This window comes from Nicotiana attenuata, unplaced genomic scaffold (assembly GCF_001879085.1).
Source record: "Nicotiana attenuata strain UT unplaced genomic scaffold, NIATTr2, whole genome shotgun sequence".
NCBI classification, from domain to species: domain Eukaryota; kingdom Viridiplantae; phylum Streptophyta; class Magnoliopsida; order Solanales; family Solanaceae; genus Nicotiana; species Nicotiana attenuata.
In genome coordinates, this window is record NW_017673995.1 from 39335 (window position 1) to 55760 (window position 16426).

The following is a 16426-nucleotide window of genomic DNA, read 5'->3' on the forward strand; positions in this document are numbered from 1 at the left end:
GGAATATGTTATTCTTTGCCTTTTAAAGAGAGAGAGAGAGAGGGGACCCGTAATTATAACGCATAATCCTACTTTCCATCAAAGTGGGGAGTGGGGAGTTTTAATCAAAATTAACTTCCCCAAGTAGCCAATAAGAATTTAGCAAATTTAACTTACTAATATTTATTAAACCCAAAATAACTTGGCCAATGCAACAACGTGAGCCATATTTTACATGAAGATGATGTTGTATGTCACACTTTAAGGGCATTCATGAGTTTATCAAGGTATTAGTCCATTAATCGTTGCTTTAAGATTCTAAACAAAATATACAGTACTAGTACTTTCACAACTACAAGTAATTGTCAATTTTCATTCTTGAAGATGAAGGTCAAAGAATTCACCTAAACTGGTTTCAAAATTTAGATATTATCAGTGACGTTTTTATTACTATTATTTCACCGCGTAACCCAATAAGAAGCATTTCAAATTTTAGTATTAGACATCCACTAGTGTAAAACAGTAGGCCAAAACAGCCTGGATTACAGCATACAATGTTGTATTAAGGTCAAATACAACTATATACGACCAACTTATTAGAAGTGGCCTTTCGTCCTTTCTATTTTTGCTGCGAGGGATATATGGTTGTACTATACTTTTAGCAATAAACATCAAGCCAAAATTGTTAATTTGGAAATGTTCTTATATACTTAAAGTCATTGTCAAAACAGTTACTAATTAGGTGATGATTGAACATAGTTAAGAGGAGGAAATTAAATTAAATTAAAGGAGAATATATTAAGCTGTGAAATAAAGACCATTTCAAGTTGGCACTCCCAGAAAAATTCAAATATAAGAGTTATACTCCATCTATTTTCTAATTATTAAGAAGCAGTCGCTGTTGAAACGACGCGTTAGTTTACAGAGTAAAACCTCATTGCTTTGCTGTATAAATACTGTATCCATTTTCCTTTTTCCCTCCATTCCAAGCTTAATTTCCATTTACTAAAAACCAGCTGAAATAACACCATCCCTACTTTTGTTTTAGTTTCTTGAACTCCTAGTCTTCTTCTTTTATCCTTTTGGGTTAATTCTGATCATTAATATAATCTCAAACCACCATGAGGAATGACATGGCTAAATGGTCAAGTTTCTTGACCTTGTTTTTAGTAGTTTTTTCCAGCTTTAATTTCACAGTTTCATTTGCATCCTTAAAGGTTGGTTTCTACCAATCAAATTGTCCAAATGCAGCAGCCATTGTGAGAAAAGCAGTGAATAAAGCTGTGTCTCGCAACCCTGGACTTGGCGCTGGCATTATCAGGATGCAGTTTCATGATTCTTTGTTAGGGTACATAACTATATATATACGAGTAGTTTTATTTTGTGTCTCATACAACTCACACTAGTTGTATGAGGCTATTCTTTTAGGTTTTCATTTTCAAAATATAGGTTTTCATGTTGTATACTACTATGTTTTTATATTATACAGGGTTGTGATGGTTCTATCATTTTGGACTCAACTCCTGGAAATCCAACAGAAAAAGAACATCCAGCAAACAATCCAAGCTTACGAGGCTACGAAGTAATCGACGCGGCAAAATCAGAGCTAGAATCTGTATGCCCACAAACAGTTTCCTGCTCAGATATAATTGCATTTGCTGCTAGAGACAGTAGCTTTAAACTTGGAGTCATCAGATATTTAGTACCAGCAGGCCGTCACGACGGAAGAGTATGTTGGACTTTAAAGGCATTGGGCTTCAAAGACTTTAAGCATTGGGTTTTAAAGTCTAAGACTGTGAATTGGAAATGGTGGGAAATAAAATGGAGGGAAATGAAAATTTGAATAAAGTGAGCTTTTGACTTGCACTTTGTCCCTCATTGGTGAGGGACAACCACATTTGTGTGCTTATATATAGAATCACTTCTTAAAGTTCTTAAAAGGAGTTGAAGAAAATGAACCCTCACGCCGTCGTCGTCGCTCAGCTTCGGCTTCGGTCATTTTTGGACAAAATTTATTTAATTAATTATTTAATAATTAATTAAATGTTAGATCACTGCTGAAGATTCAGAAGGATAGTCTGGCCGCGGTCCTGGCGTAACCGCGGTAGGACCGCGCCAGAACACTGCTGCAGATTCAGAAAGCTAGTTTGGCCGCGGTCCTGGCGTAACCGCGGGAGGACCGAACTTCCTTCTTTCTGAAAATACTACATTCTAATTCGCAGTCTCTCTCTTTCAAATTCGTAAGTGTGATTTTGCTCCGTTCTTTGCGTTCGTTGGTATCCTGCAGTTTGTATTGCCACTGTTGCAGGAAGGTTTATTCCGTTTCATCCTGGGAGGACTTAATCCATTACCTTGGCAACGTGTGAGGGGGTTAAAATTCCTTAAGGATGCACAAGCAAATTGTGGACTCGGAATATTTCTTATTCTTTACTGTTTTCCAGTTTCTTTTATTCTTCTAACAGTTTTCTGATTTTGTGTTTTAACACAGTAGCGCACAACAAGCTTAAGGAATTTTATCTAAAGTTTCTGTGTTGAAATATATATTATAAACTGTTATCTATAATTTGTATACTGGTTTGGAGACTAAAGCCTTCGTGCTTTCTACTCCAATAATTGTTCTGTCCGGTTTAAAATATATCAAAACTTTACCGGAATAATAAACGTACGGTTTGAAGTATATAAAAACTTCACCATTGTTACGTGTTGTATGTTTGGTTTGGTATTCAGTTTGAAGATATCAAAACTTCACTAATTTAACAAAGTTCTGTTTTGTTTCCAACTTTACAGAAAAATGACGAATGAAAACAAAACTAATGGAAATGTTGCGGGAACGGGTGCTACTGTTACGAATGTTGCTGCCTCGTCAAGCCGTTCAACTCCTGCTCATGCTATGGCACCAGCAGAAAAACTTGGAAAGTTTTCCGGTATCGACTTCAAACGCTGGCAAATGAAGATGCTCTTCTATCTTACTACGTTGAGTTTGCAGCGATTCATCAAGGAGGATCCTCCGGTCCTGGCTGAAAACACTCCAGATGACGAACGACTTGTTGTAACTGAAGCATGGAAACATTCTGATTTCTTGTGCAAAAACTACATTTTGAGTTGTTTGGAAGATAGCTTGTACAATGTCTATAGTGTCATGAAAACTTCAAAAGCGTTATGGAATGCGCTTGAGAAAAAGTACAAGACTGAGGATGCCGGACTTAAGAAGTTCGTGGCTGCAAGGTTTTTGGATTTCAAGATGATTGACACTAGGTCGGTCATAACTCAAGTCCAAGAATTACAAGTTATTGTGCATGACCTCCTTGCTGAAGGTATGGTCATAAATGAGGCCTTTCAAGTCACCGCTTTCATTGAGAAATTACCTCCGTTGTGGAAAGACTTTAAGAACTATCTAAAACACAAGTGGAAGGAGATGACACTTGAAGACTTGATTGTGCGTTTGAGGATAGAAGAAGACAACAAAAATACTGAAAAGAAGTCACGTGGAAACTCGACAATAATAAGGGCTAACATTGTTGAGGAGGCGCCACAAAACAAGAAGAGAAAGAAGGCTTCTGGACCAAAGAATTACCCAAGCAAGAAAAAGTTCAAGGGTAATTGCCACAACTGTGGAAAATCTGGGCATAAGGCCGTGGATTGTCATGCACCAAAGAATGATAAGAAGAAGAAGAAGAAGAAGAAGAAGAAGAATCAAGCTAACATGGTTGAAAATGCTGAAGAAATGGAGGACTTGTGTGCCATGTTGTCTGAATGCAACTTGGTAGGAAATCCTAAAGAATGGTGGATAGATTCTGGAGCCACCCGCCATGTTTGTGCTAACAAGGAGTTATTTTCTTCTTATGCCCCCGCAGGACCCGACGAGACAATTTTCATGGGAAATTCGTCTATAGCCAAAATTGAAGGAGTTGGCAAGATTGTGTTGAAGATGATGTCGGGAAAAATAGTGACTCTAAACAAGGTTCTCCATGTTCCAGAAATTCGCAAGAATCTTGTGTCTACCTCACTTCTTGTCAAGAATGGATTCAAATGTATTTTTGTTTCTAATAGTGTTGTACTAAGTAAGAATGATGTGTATGTAAGAAAAGGTTACCTGAATGAGGGCCTTTTTAAGCTAAATGTAATAGCAGTTCCTATCAATAAAGTTGATGCTTCTTCTTACTTACTTGAGTCAAACACTTTATGGCATTCACGCTTAGGTCGCGTCAACTTCAAAACATTGCGAAAAATGATAAATTTAGAAGTATTGCCAAAATTTGATTGCATTAATTCCAAATGTCAAATATGTGTGGAATCAAAGTATGCTAAGCATCCTTATAAGTTCGTTGAAAGGAATTCAAGTCCTTTAGACTTAATTCACACAGATATTTGTGACATGAAGTCAACACCATCTCACGGTGGAAAAAAGTATTTTATTACTTTTATTGACGATAGCACGAGATATTGCTATGTTTATTTACTTAATAGTAAAGATGAGGTAATTGATGCTTTCAAGCAATACAAGAGTGAAGTTGAAACACAACTAAACAAAAAGATCAAAATGATAAGAAGTGATAGGGGTGGCGAATATGAATCTCCTTTTGAAGAAATATGTTTGGAAAATGGCATTATTCACCAAACAACTGCCCCTTACTCTCCACAATCTAATGGAATTGCGGAGAGAAAGAATCGAACGTTGAAAGAGATGATGAATGCGTTGTTGATAAGTTCTGGTTTACCACAGAATTTGTGGGGGGGAGCTATACTTACAGCTAACCGAATACTCAACCGAGTACCTCATAGTAAAACACAGTCTATTCCCTATGAAAAATGGAAAGGAAGGAAGCCCAGCTTGAAATACTTCAAAGTGTGGGGGTGTTTAGCTAAGGTACAAGTTCCTAAACCTAAAAGGGTTAAGATAGGTCCAAAAACGGTTGATTGTGTATTTATTGGATATGTAACCAATAGCAAGGCATATCGTTTTCTGGTTCATAAATCAGAAAATCCTGAGATTCACGTTAATACAATAATAGAATCAGATAATGCTGAATTCTTTGAAACTATTTATCCGTATAAAAAGGAAAGTGAATTGACCTACCAAAAGTCAAAACGATCTCGGGAGGAAATAACAGATGGTATGGCTAATGAGGAAAATCCGAGAAGAAGTAAACGTCAACGGACATCTACTTCATTCGGTCCAGTTTTTCTGACTTTCCTGCTAGAAAATGAGCCTCGTACCTTCAAGGAAGCAATGTCTTCCTCAGAAGCACAATATTGGAAAGAAGCTGTCAATAGTGAAATAGAATCCATATTGAGCAACCATACATGGGAATTGGTTGATCTTCCTCCAGGTAACAAAATATTGGGTTCTAAATGGATTTTCAAGAAGAAAATGAAAGACGATGATACTATTGACAAATACAAGGCAAGACTTGTTGTCAAAGGATTTAGACAGCGAGAAGGTCTTGACTATTTTGACACATACTCGCCGGTAACAAGAATTACATCCATTCGGATGCTAATAGCGTAAGCCGCCTTGTATGATATTCAAATCCATCAAATGGATGTAAAAATAGCATTCTTAAATGGTGATTTAGAGGAAGAAATTTACATGGACCAACCTGAAGGGTTTGTGGTTCCGGGAAAAGAAAAGAAGGTGTATCGACTTGTTAAGTCCCTTTATGGACTAAAACAAGCACCCAAGCAATGGCATGCGAAATTTGACCAAACAATGTTGTCAAATGGCTTTAAGATTAATGAATGTGATAAATGTGTTTACATTAAGACCGTTCCAAATCATATAGTCATTGTTTGCTTATATGTTGATGATATGCTAAAAATGAGCAAAGACATTGCCGACATTCAAGCTACTAAGCGTATGCTTGCTAGTAAGTTTGATAAGAAAGACTTAGGAGTTGCCGATGTAATTCTAGGAATTAAAATCCAGAGGACTCCTAAGGTCTAGCTTTGTCTCAATCACATTACGTGAAAATGGTACTTGAAAAATTCAAACACTTGGAATTTAGAAGTGCAAGAACTCCAATTGACTTAAATCATCATCTTATAAAGAATAAAGGTGAAAGTACGTCTCAATTGGAGTATGCTCGTGTGTTGGGAAGCTTAATGTACATCATGAACTGTACACGACCTGATATAGCTTGTGCAATAAGTAAACTTAGTCGATTCACAAGTAATCCAAACAAACATCACTGGGTGGCAATGAAACGAGTTCTGGGATATTTGGAATATACCCAAGACTACGCTTTGCACTGCAATAAATATCCTGCGGTTATCGAAGGATATAGTGATGCAAATTGGATAACCGACTCAACAGAAACAAAGTCCACAAGTGGATATGTTTTTACTGTTGGTGGAGGAGCAGTATCTTGGAAGTCTTCCAAACAAATGTGCATCGCTTGCTCTACAATGGAATCAGAGTTTATAGCTTTGGATAAAGCCAGTGAAGAAGATGAATGGCTTCGAAATTTCTTAGAAGATATTCCGTTCTGGCCAAAACCTTTGGCTCCTATTTGTATAGATTGCGATACTGAGGCTGCAATAGGACGGGCAGGGAGCGTTATGTATAACGGAAAGTCTCGTCATATACGACGAAGACATAACACCGTTAGACAACTACTTTCTAGTGGAATTATCACTATTGATTATGTAAGATCAAAGGATAATGTGGCGGATCCGCTTACAAAAGGCTTAACTAGAGAGGGAGTTGAGAAATCATCTAAGGGAATGGGACTATGGCCGAGGACAAGTCAACATGGCGGTAACTCTACCTAGAATTTTGGATGTTCCGAGATCTAGGTTCAAGGAGCTCAAACAAAGTTGTGATTGACCGGTTCAACATTGTCAAAGTAAAATCTTTGGTACCTTCTCGTAATGAAGACAATGCTCAGTAACAAGGATAGAACTTTAAACGTTCTTTAATGATTACCTAAGTTTGATGTGGTATTTATCAAATAGTGTCAATCTAAAGGATTACACGTTTAGGAATCACCTATGTAAGTGTGAAGTGGAAGCCGCTTCAATGAGAATTCTGTAAGGCCAATTCTCTACGCACTTATGAAACCAGGCGGTGTTCATGGCTGAAACGAACACAACAATGAGAACCAAAAGACGGTTAAGGGTTGGTTGTGTGACGTATGATTGTCTAGGTATACACTAAAGTTCGACGGTTCAAAGATATCAAATCTACCGATTTACCGAGTATATCCGACATATGTTCACTACGGAAAGTTTAAAGAGAAACCTACATATCCAGGTGCGATTAATCCTTACTTGCAAATCACTCAGCTATGATCATTCTTGTTACAGCCATTCCCATTCATGTGGGGGATTGTTGGACTTTAAAGGCATTGGGCTTCAAAGACTTTAAGCATTGGGCTTTAAAGTCTAAGAGTGTTGATCACGCCCAACTCTAGTCCTAAAAAGGATAAGCGGTCGCTGCAAATATAATCCGGTCTAAAAGTCCGGAGTCAAATCCCACAAAGAACTAAGGCTTAGCTATATCTGTTTAATATCACTAAGAAGACAAGTTTGAACAATTTTCTAAATTATAAAGATTGAGATTTATATTTCTAACTAATTAACCAACAAATACTATAAAACGGTAAAATTATCAACTAACGAGACAAAGGTTTGGAGACTAAATTAAGGAGGTCTAGAGTTATGATTTCCCCAATTGGTGATTTCATTAGTTATATGTTTCTTATAGCTTTGACTTAGTTGCCTCTATCAATCATGAACTCTCCAGCTATCATAAATCTCTCTCAAACAATTATGATAATTTACTAGATGCACTCTCTCAAGCTACACTAGCTAGATTCACATTACAGTTCACTTAGATTGCACCCGAGGTATCGTTATCTCTAATCCAACCTCTAAACCCTCGGTTATGACTCTCGCCTATACTACGGGAGTGATGTTGTTCAAACAACAACCTAAATATGCACTCTCTCTCAAGCTGATACATAATAAATAGGAACGGCTAATTAAGGATCCTTTCAATTAACCACAATCAAAATATAGTTGAACAAATAGAGATTAAACTAACTCAAAACTATATTAATATAACAACCAATTCATCCCCAAAAGGTTCCATCAAAACCCTAAAAAACGAATTAGCTATTCATAATAGTATGTAAAACTACAATACTAAAAATCATAACCAACAATAAAAAATAGGAAGAGGAAGGAAAAACTCGTAGAAGAATTCTCCGCCTTGCTCCCAATGTGTTCTTGCCTCCTTAGGTCGAATCTATGTCCAAAATATGTCCCCTCCTCTTCAAAATAGGTTTAGGACCCCTTTTATACAAGTTGGAATAGTGTAGGGCCGAAATAACCTTGTCCCGGACGAAATAGGACTTCTTTTTGATGCCTGGAGCGGCGCGGCCGCGGCCAAAACGCGGTAGGACCGCGGCCAGACAAGCTCTCTGATTTTCTGCCGCGGTCAGTTCCGCGGTCTCGATTTCTACCGCATTTTTTACCCTGTTCCGTTTGGAATTTGGAAAAACATAAAACATGAAAGTTGTAGCCCTTTGAGTTAGCTTTCCAACCATATATTGTGGAGCTCAAATGGAGTTTTGAGCAAAAGGTTATCTCTATTTTACTAGACAGTGCGCAATATGCCTCATCGAGTCTTCGTTTGTTCTCAACTATCAAATTTGACCCCCGAACACGATTCCGGCTTAATTCCTTGAGCTTTTACTCAGACTTCAAAGCTTCAAATCACTTAAATTCATTCCATAACATCTATACAGCTCGGAATCACTCCTACAAGGCATAAAATATATAATTAGTGCAAAACACTAGCGATTAAAGCGCAAACTCAACTAAAGTGCAGTAAATTAGAGTGTAATAATCGACCAAAATACGCAATTATAGCCTATCATCAACACCCCATACTTACACCATTGCTCGTCCTCGAGCAATCAAACTACACTTTTTTTTATAGACACGACCTTTTTAAACAATTCTCCTAACGCAGCACACCAAGAGTATTTAAAATAGACTAAGCACAAAAGGGTAACATCTTCACCTCAAGATTTGACTCACAAGTGTCACGCATTATTCACAACTCACCTACTTACTCTAACATAGAGGTCACTGACATTACCTTTCCTTCATGAATCAAGTGCCCTCATAACACAAGAGAGTAGTTCCACACAATAAAATTTAAGAACACTTAGGAACTCAAGATAGAAAGAATTCACTCACTCTCAGAAATAACATTCATATGCCACAAAAGATGCACCATAAGCTTGCCCGTAGTGTACTACTCCACTAATCGAGCTCATTCAATCTTGGATCAATTAGGACTTTATTTGGTTGTAATGTAGGCTACGGGACGGGTAGGATACATTTAGATATAAGAGTGACTATACCTCCCTAAGCACTTTAATACATACATTTTAATATTTAAACCCCATACTTATGTCAAACCAAAATTCCACCTTCACATCAATGTAAATTACCCCATTCTTCTTTAAGCACACTTACGTCAAGAACCACCACTTATCAAGGCTCTTCCTTTTTCAAAACAGTGCACCTTTCTCCTTATTCAATTAGTTCCACTCAAAAGCCAAACCAACCACCCCATACTTTAACTTTTACAAAGTTCATAACAATTCAAGTGCTCATGAGAGGTGAAAAGGTTCAAATAGATGATTAAATTCAAACAACTGGGTAAGGCTTGTAATGTGGTTGCCAAAGAAAAAGGATTATAGGCTCAAAGAGGTTAACGACGATACATAACAATTAGGTGGGTAAAATATGTATATATGGCTCAACAAGAAATGCCTATATCACTTCCAAGACTGAACAAAACTACTATTTCGCTTTGCAAACACACGGGGCAAGTTCTAGGTATCAAATGCAATGCACAGAATAACACAAAACCTTACACACACATGGCACATAACTCACTCAGGATTGGATTCATCAAGACACCCTAGTCAAAGCAGTTAAGCAAATTTAAGATCATACAATTTAAGGTACTTATACAAGAGTCAAAAACTGAGCCTAAGCGTCACAGCCAAAGTGCTCACTATTCTCAAGGCATAACAAAGTCAAGGGATATTGCTTCATTTCAAAACAAAACACAATGGCTCCTATTCCCAAAAAAAAAACTAACTACACCCGATTCAAATAAAACCCTTGGAAAAGAACCGTGGCACAAAGAAAAACCAAGGGGGAATTATTACACTACCTACAAAGAAAATCTTTTTTTTTTTAGACTTAAATCCCTCAAGAAAATTGTCTAATAGATCCATCGTCGGGAAAAGTCCAATATTTAAAAAAAAATACTATTTAATTAAACTAATACAGCTAAAGTAGCATGAAAAGTCATCCAGACAATCTCATCACCCCACACTTAAAATTTTGCATTGTCCCCAATGCACACCATAACTAATAGAAGGGTAAAAGAGACTCCCTGGTAGGCCAAAGGCCGAAGCACTAACAACTCATGGGGTACTCAGACTTCTCCCAAGCTTGGTCCTTCGTGCGGGTACCTCACACTTAGTTCCAGCCATTTGGTTTGCTGTTGCATCCTTCCAATACCTTTGCTTTCCATTCTCCTAAAAAAATAAAAAAATTGACACTACAAAAATAATCCAATTAAAAAACAATAAATAAAAAAAAGCAATAAAGCTGGGTTGCCTCCCAACAAGCGCTTGATTTAACGTCGCGGCACGACGCGAATCACTTTTTGCCTCCACCTCGAGCTTATGAATTGAACCCCAACTTTTGCTTCAAGCTTATGATTATGCTCTTGGGGCGGTACAAATTCTTGCGAGCCAAAAATTAGATAAAATCTTATGCACTTGTTGGCTCTCGACCGAGGAGTGTTACCTTGCCTAGATGGCCTTGAGAAATCCAAAATATAAGGCTCATCTACCTCTTCCTTTGACTCCTTTTTATGCTCATAAGGGTGAATTTCCATTCCACCGTCTGAACATAATATAGAGAAGTGTTTGGAATGAGGCCCAACACGCTCAAATACATGAACTTCAAGATTTTTAACCTCCTCAAAACCAATCACACTAGAGTCAACTAAATTTGTATCTTCAACGTCCTTGGTTGACTCTAGTATTACTTCTTCAACATTGACATCCTCAAATTCTAGTTGGTTAGGTTGTTGATGTTCTACTCTGACCTCCCCAATTAACACCTCAAATTCATGCTCTTCTTGGCTACTATCCTCAATATTGGCTTGTTGAGCATTAAAAGCTCCAACCACTTGACTCAAGTGAGCCTCCAACTTGCCAATAGTTGCCTCTTGCCTTTCTATATGCAATTGTTTCTCATTGTTTTGTTCCAGAAGGCACTTTAGCATATCCTTGATCTCCTTCAGGTCCGTATTCCCAGGTTCTTTGTTCCTATTAACTTCACAAGAAAAGGTAGAACCATCATAGTAAGGGGTTGGGGAAAATAAGAAATATAAGCACAACCGTGAAGGTGGCCATTTTTACCACCACACACATCACACACATTCCACAAATAAGATTAAGTTGGTGCACATAACTCGCTCTTAGGAACGTTTTGAAAATTTTGCCACGGGTAGTTTCCTTCACAATATGTATGGAGATCAATAGTAGAATTATCTATACCTAAATTCCCATAATTCCAAGATGCCATGTTTCTCAAATCAACAGTTATAAAAAAAATACAAAAAAAATAAAACAAACTAAAAGTTCAAACTTGAACCCTAGCAATATATACAACAGAGAACTAAAAGTCCGGAGTCGAATCCCACAGAGAACTAAGGCTTAGCTATATCTGTTTAATATCACTAAGAAGACAAGTTTGAACAATTTCCTAAATTATAAAGATTGAGATTTATATTTCTAACTAATTAACCAACAATACTATAAAACGATAAAATTATCAACTAACGAGACAAAGGTTTGGAGACTAAATTAAGGAGGTCTAGAGTTATGATTTCCCCAATTGTTGATTTCATTAGTTGTATGTTTCTTATAGCTTTGACTTAGTTGCCTCTATCAATCATGAACTCTCCAGCTATCATAAATCTCTCTCAAACAATTATGATAATTTACTAGACGCACTCTCTCAAGCTACGCTAGCTAGATTCACATTACAGTTCACTTAGATTGCACCCGAGGTATCGTTATCTCTAATCCAACCTCTAAACCCTCGGTTATGACTCTCGCCTATACTCCGGGAGTGATGTTGTTCAAACAACTACCTAAATATGCACTCTCTCTCAAGCAGATACATAATAAATAGGAACGGCTAATTGAGGATCCTTTCAATTAACCACAATCAAAACATAGTTGAACATATAGAGATTAAACTAACTCAAAACTATATTAATATAACAACCAATTCATCCACAAAAAGGTTCCATCAAAACCCTAAAAAACGAATTAGCTATTCATAATAGTATGTAAAAATACAATACTAAAAATCATAACCAACAATAAAAAATAGGAAGAGGAAGGAAAAACTCGTAGAAGAATTCTCCGCCTTGCTCCCAATGTGTTCTTGCCTCCTTAGGTCGAATCTATGTCCAAAATATGTCCCCTCCTCTTCAAAATAGGTTTAGGACCCCTTTTATACAAGTTGGAATAGTGTAGGGCCGAAATAACCTTGTCCCGGACGAAATAGGACTTCTTTTTGACGCCTGGAGCGGCGCGGCCGCGGCCAAAATGCGGTAGGACCGCGGCCAGACAAGCTCTCTGATTTTCTGCCGCGGTCAGTTCCGCGGTCGCGGTTTCTACCGCATTTTTCACCCTGTTCCGTTTGGAATTTGGAAAAACGTAAAACATGGAAGTTGTAGCCCTTTGAGTTAGCTTTCCAACCATTTATTGTAGAGCCCAAATGGATTTCTGAGCAAAAGGTTATGTCTATTTTACTAGACAGTACGTAATATGCCTCATCGAGTCTTCGTTTGTTCTCAACTATCAAATTTGACCCCCGAACACGATTCCGGCTTAATTCCTTGAGCTTTTACTCAGACTTCAAAGCTTCAAATCACTTAAATTCATTCCATAACATCTATATAGCTCGGAATCACTCCTACAAGGCATAAAACACACAATTAGTGCAAAACACTAGCGATTAAAGCGCAAACTCAACTAAAGTGCAGTAAATTAGAGTGTAATAATCGACTAAAATACGCAATTATAGCCTATCATCAAGTGTGAATTGGAAATGGTGGGAAATAAAATGGAGGGAAATGAAAATTTGAATAAAGTGAGCTTTTGACTTGCACTTTGTCCCTCATTGGTGAGGGACAACTACATTTGTGTGCTTATATATAGAATCACTTCTTAAAGCTCTTAAAAGGAGTTGAAGAGAATGAACCCTCGCGCCGTTGTCGTCGCTCGCTCGGCTCGGCTTCAGCTTTGGCTTTGGCTTTGGATTTGGATTTGGATTTGTCAAATGATCGATCGATAAGATTATTTTTGGACAAAATTTATTTAATTAATTATTTAATAATTAATTAAATGCCAGATCACTGCTGAAGATTCAGAAGGATAGTCTGGCCGCGGTCCTGGCGTAACCGCGGTAGGACCGCGCCAGAACACTGCTGCAGATTCAGAAGGCTAGTTTGGCCGCGGTCCTGGCGTAACCGCGGCAGGACGCGTAAACTTCTGAACAGACACCTTTTCCAGAGCAAACATCACACCTCTTCCAATAATTGCCTATAAATTCCGAAGCATTGCTTCGTTTTTAACACACCAAAAATATTACAGAACTTCCTTTTTTCTAAAAATACTGCATTCTAATTCGCAGTCTCTCTCTCTCAATTTCGTAAGTGTGATTTTGCTCCGTTCTTTGCGTTCGTTGGTATCCAGCAGTTTGTATTGCCACTGTTGCAGGAAGGTTTATTCTGTTTCATCCTGGGAGGATTTAATCCATTACCTTGCCAACGTGTGAGGGGGTTAAAATTCTTTAAGGACGCACAAGCAAATTGTGGACTCGGAATATTTCTTATTCTTTACTGTTTTCCAGTTTTTTTTATTCTTCTAACAGTTTTCTGATTTTGTGTTTTAACACAGTAGCGCACAAGAGAATATCCATTAATGATGAACCAAACGAACATCTTCCACCATTTACCTTCAATGCTAAACAGTTAGAAGAGTTGCGAGAAAAGGACTTTCTTTAGATGAAATGGTGACACTTTCTGGTGCACATTCTATTGGAAGAACTCATTGTTCTTCTTTTTCAAGCAGACTTTACTCATTCAATTCTACTCACACACAAGATCCTTCAATGGATCCTAGATTAGCCAAACAATTGAGAAAAAGATGTCCATCTCCTAATAATGATTGGACTGGAAATGATCCAACTGTTCCACTTGATGTTGTTACTCCAAATAGGTTGGACAATAAGTACTATGTTAATTTGAAGAATCATAGGGGATTGTTAACCTCGGACCAGACTCTATGGAACAGTCCTTTAACGGCTGGAATGGTGAGGAGTAATGCAATTCATGGTGTAAATTGGGCTCGTAAATATGCAGCTGCAATGGTAAGCTGGGATCCATTGAGGTTATGACTGGCAACCAGGGAGAGATTAGGAAGAACTGCAGGGTTGTGAATTAGTGGGTGAATTTTTTTTTCAAGATTTTTTAATCCTAAAGTGTAACAAATCATTTTTTTAATTTTTCAAAAGTGTACTTGAAATTTTCCAGCTGTAATTTAGATTTTTTTTAATGACTACTATTTGATTATTTTATTGAAAAGAATGGACGACCCGTACCTCCCGGCTCCAAGTTTCTATTTGGAGTATATGAAATAACGGATGTAACTACTCTCCATTTCCATCCTCTCCATTTTTCCCAAGTTCTTACTTGGATGTGAAACACTTGTCATATTTTATAATCCATGGTTTAGATTTAATTAGTCAAAATAAGGTTTTAACCATGAGTAGGACAATAAATATTTTCCAAGAGTTTTCTCAAGTATCAGGCTTGATAGAAATAAAGAGAAAAGCTCTATGTACTTTGGAGGGGTGAGAGAGGAGACACAAAGGGCTATAATGGAGATGATTGGGTTCAGTAAAGAGGAGATACCATTTCAGAAATTTGGGTGTACCACTCGGTACAAAAAGACTATCAATCAACCAATGCCAACCTTTAATTGAAAAAATGCTTGGAAGGATTAAAAACTGGACAACAAAGTTCCTTTTCTATGCAGGAAGGGTTCAGTTGATACAAAAATATTCTTTTCCCCATTCAAATTTACTGGTCACAGATTTTTGTTCTGCCTATTAAAGTGATAAAGCTGATTGATATGTAGAAGATTTCTTTGGACCGGAGAAGCGGAATTGACAAAGAGAGCATTACTTGCCTAGGAAAAAGTATGTTATTCTGCTAGCGCTGGCGGACTCAATATCCTAGATATAGCTATATGGTACAGAGCAGTGATTAGCAAGCTATTATGGAACCTATGTTGTAAAAATGATAAATTCTGGGTTAAGTGGGTTCACAACTACTACATCAAGGGTGGACAAATTTGGGGTGCGGTACCTAAACAAACTTCATGGGTGGTGCAAAAAATTGTAAAGATGCAAAGTTATGTCCAGCTAGCTGGGATCGTGGAGGAGGACTTAAAAAGCATTACAACCTTCTCAATCAAGAAGATGAATCTAATGATGAGAGGTGACTTTCCAAAAGTACAGTGGAGGAAAATGGTTTGCAACAACTATGGATCTCCCAAATGGATCTTTATCTTCAAACTAGCAGCTCATGAAAGATTGCCCACAAAAAATAGATTGATGAATGAGGGAATTGTTGACAATCAAGTATGTCCATTATGTGCTTCTCAGAAGAAAGTATATCCCACATGTTTTTCCAATGTGAAGTTTCTGTAGAGGTATGGAATAGTTTGCTGCAATGGCAATAAATTGCGAGAAAACATATGAGTTGGCCAGAAGATTGAAGTGGGCGGAAAGCCACGCCAATGGAAGAAGTTCGGGTGCTGAATTCTATAGATGACCTTGGCAGCATGTGTATACCATTTATGGATTGAAAGAAATCAAAGGGTCTTTCAGGCCAAGCATTCTGGCCATAGGAGCATTGTTAGAAAAATCATCCAAGAAGTATTCTACCAAAGATCGCAAAGGAGCAGAATAATTAAGGAACTCGATAAGCTGAATTTTTATCCTTAATAGCTTTGTTTGTGGACAGTAATTAGGGAAGATTGATTGTTATAGTTGCTTCGAGTAGCGTGTATTTATTTTTTTTGGTTGGGGAGAAAACTGATTCATAGACTTTCTTTGTTATTTGTGTACGGCCTTTGGTAATAAAATCTTTTATTTACAAAAAAAAAATTCAGAACATATTTAAAAACTTTTCCATAACTACTCCTCTTTCCAGATTTCTGAACTTTCTCCTTTCCTCCTCTTGATTTTCCTCTTTCCCCATCTAAAGGATTATTAAATTGCAACGCAGTAATTGAACATTATCGATGTAGTAGGTTGATTT

At 37.4% G+C, this 16426-nt stretch overlaps 1 pseudogene; it reads left to right on the top strand.

Annotated features, from left to right (window-relative positions):
• The first annotated feature begins 967 nt into the window (after positions 1–967).
• On the top strand, positions 968–14543 carry LOC109217780 (annotated as a pseudogene).
• Positions 14544–16426: the final 1883 nt, after the last annotated feature.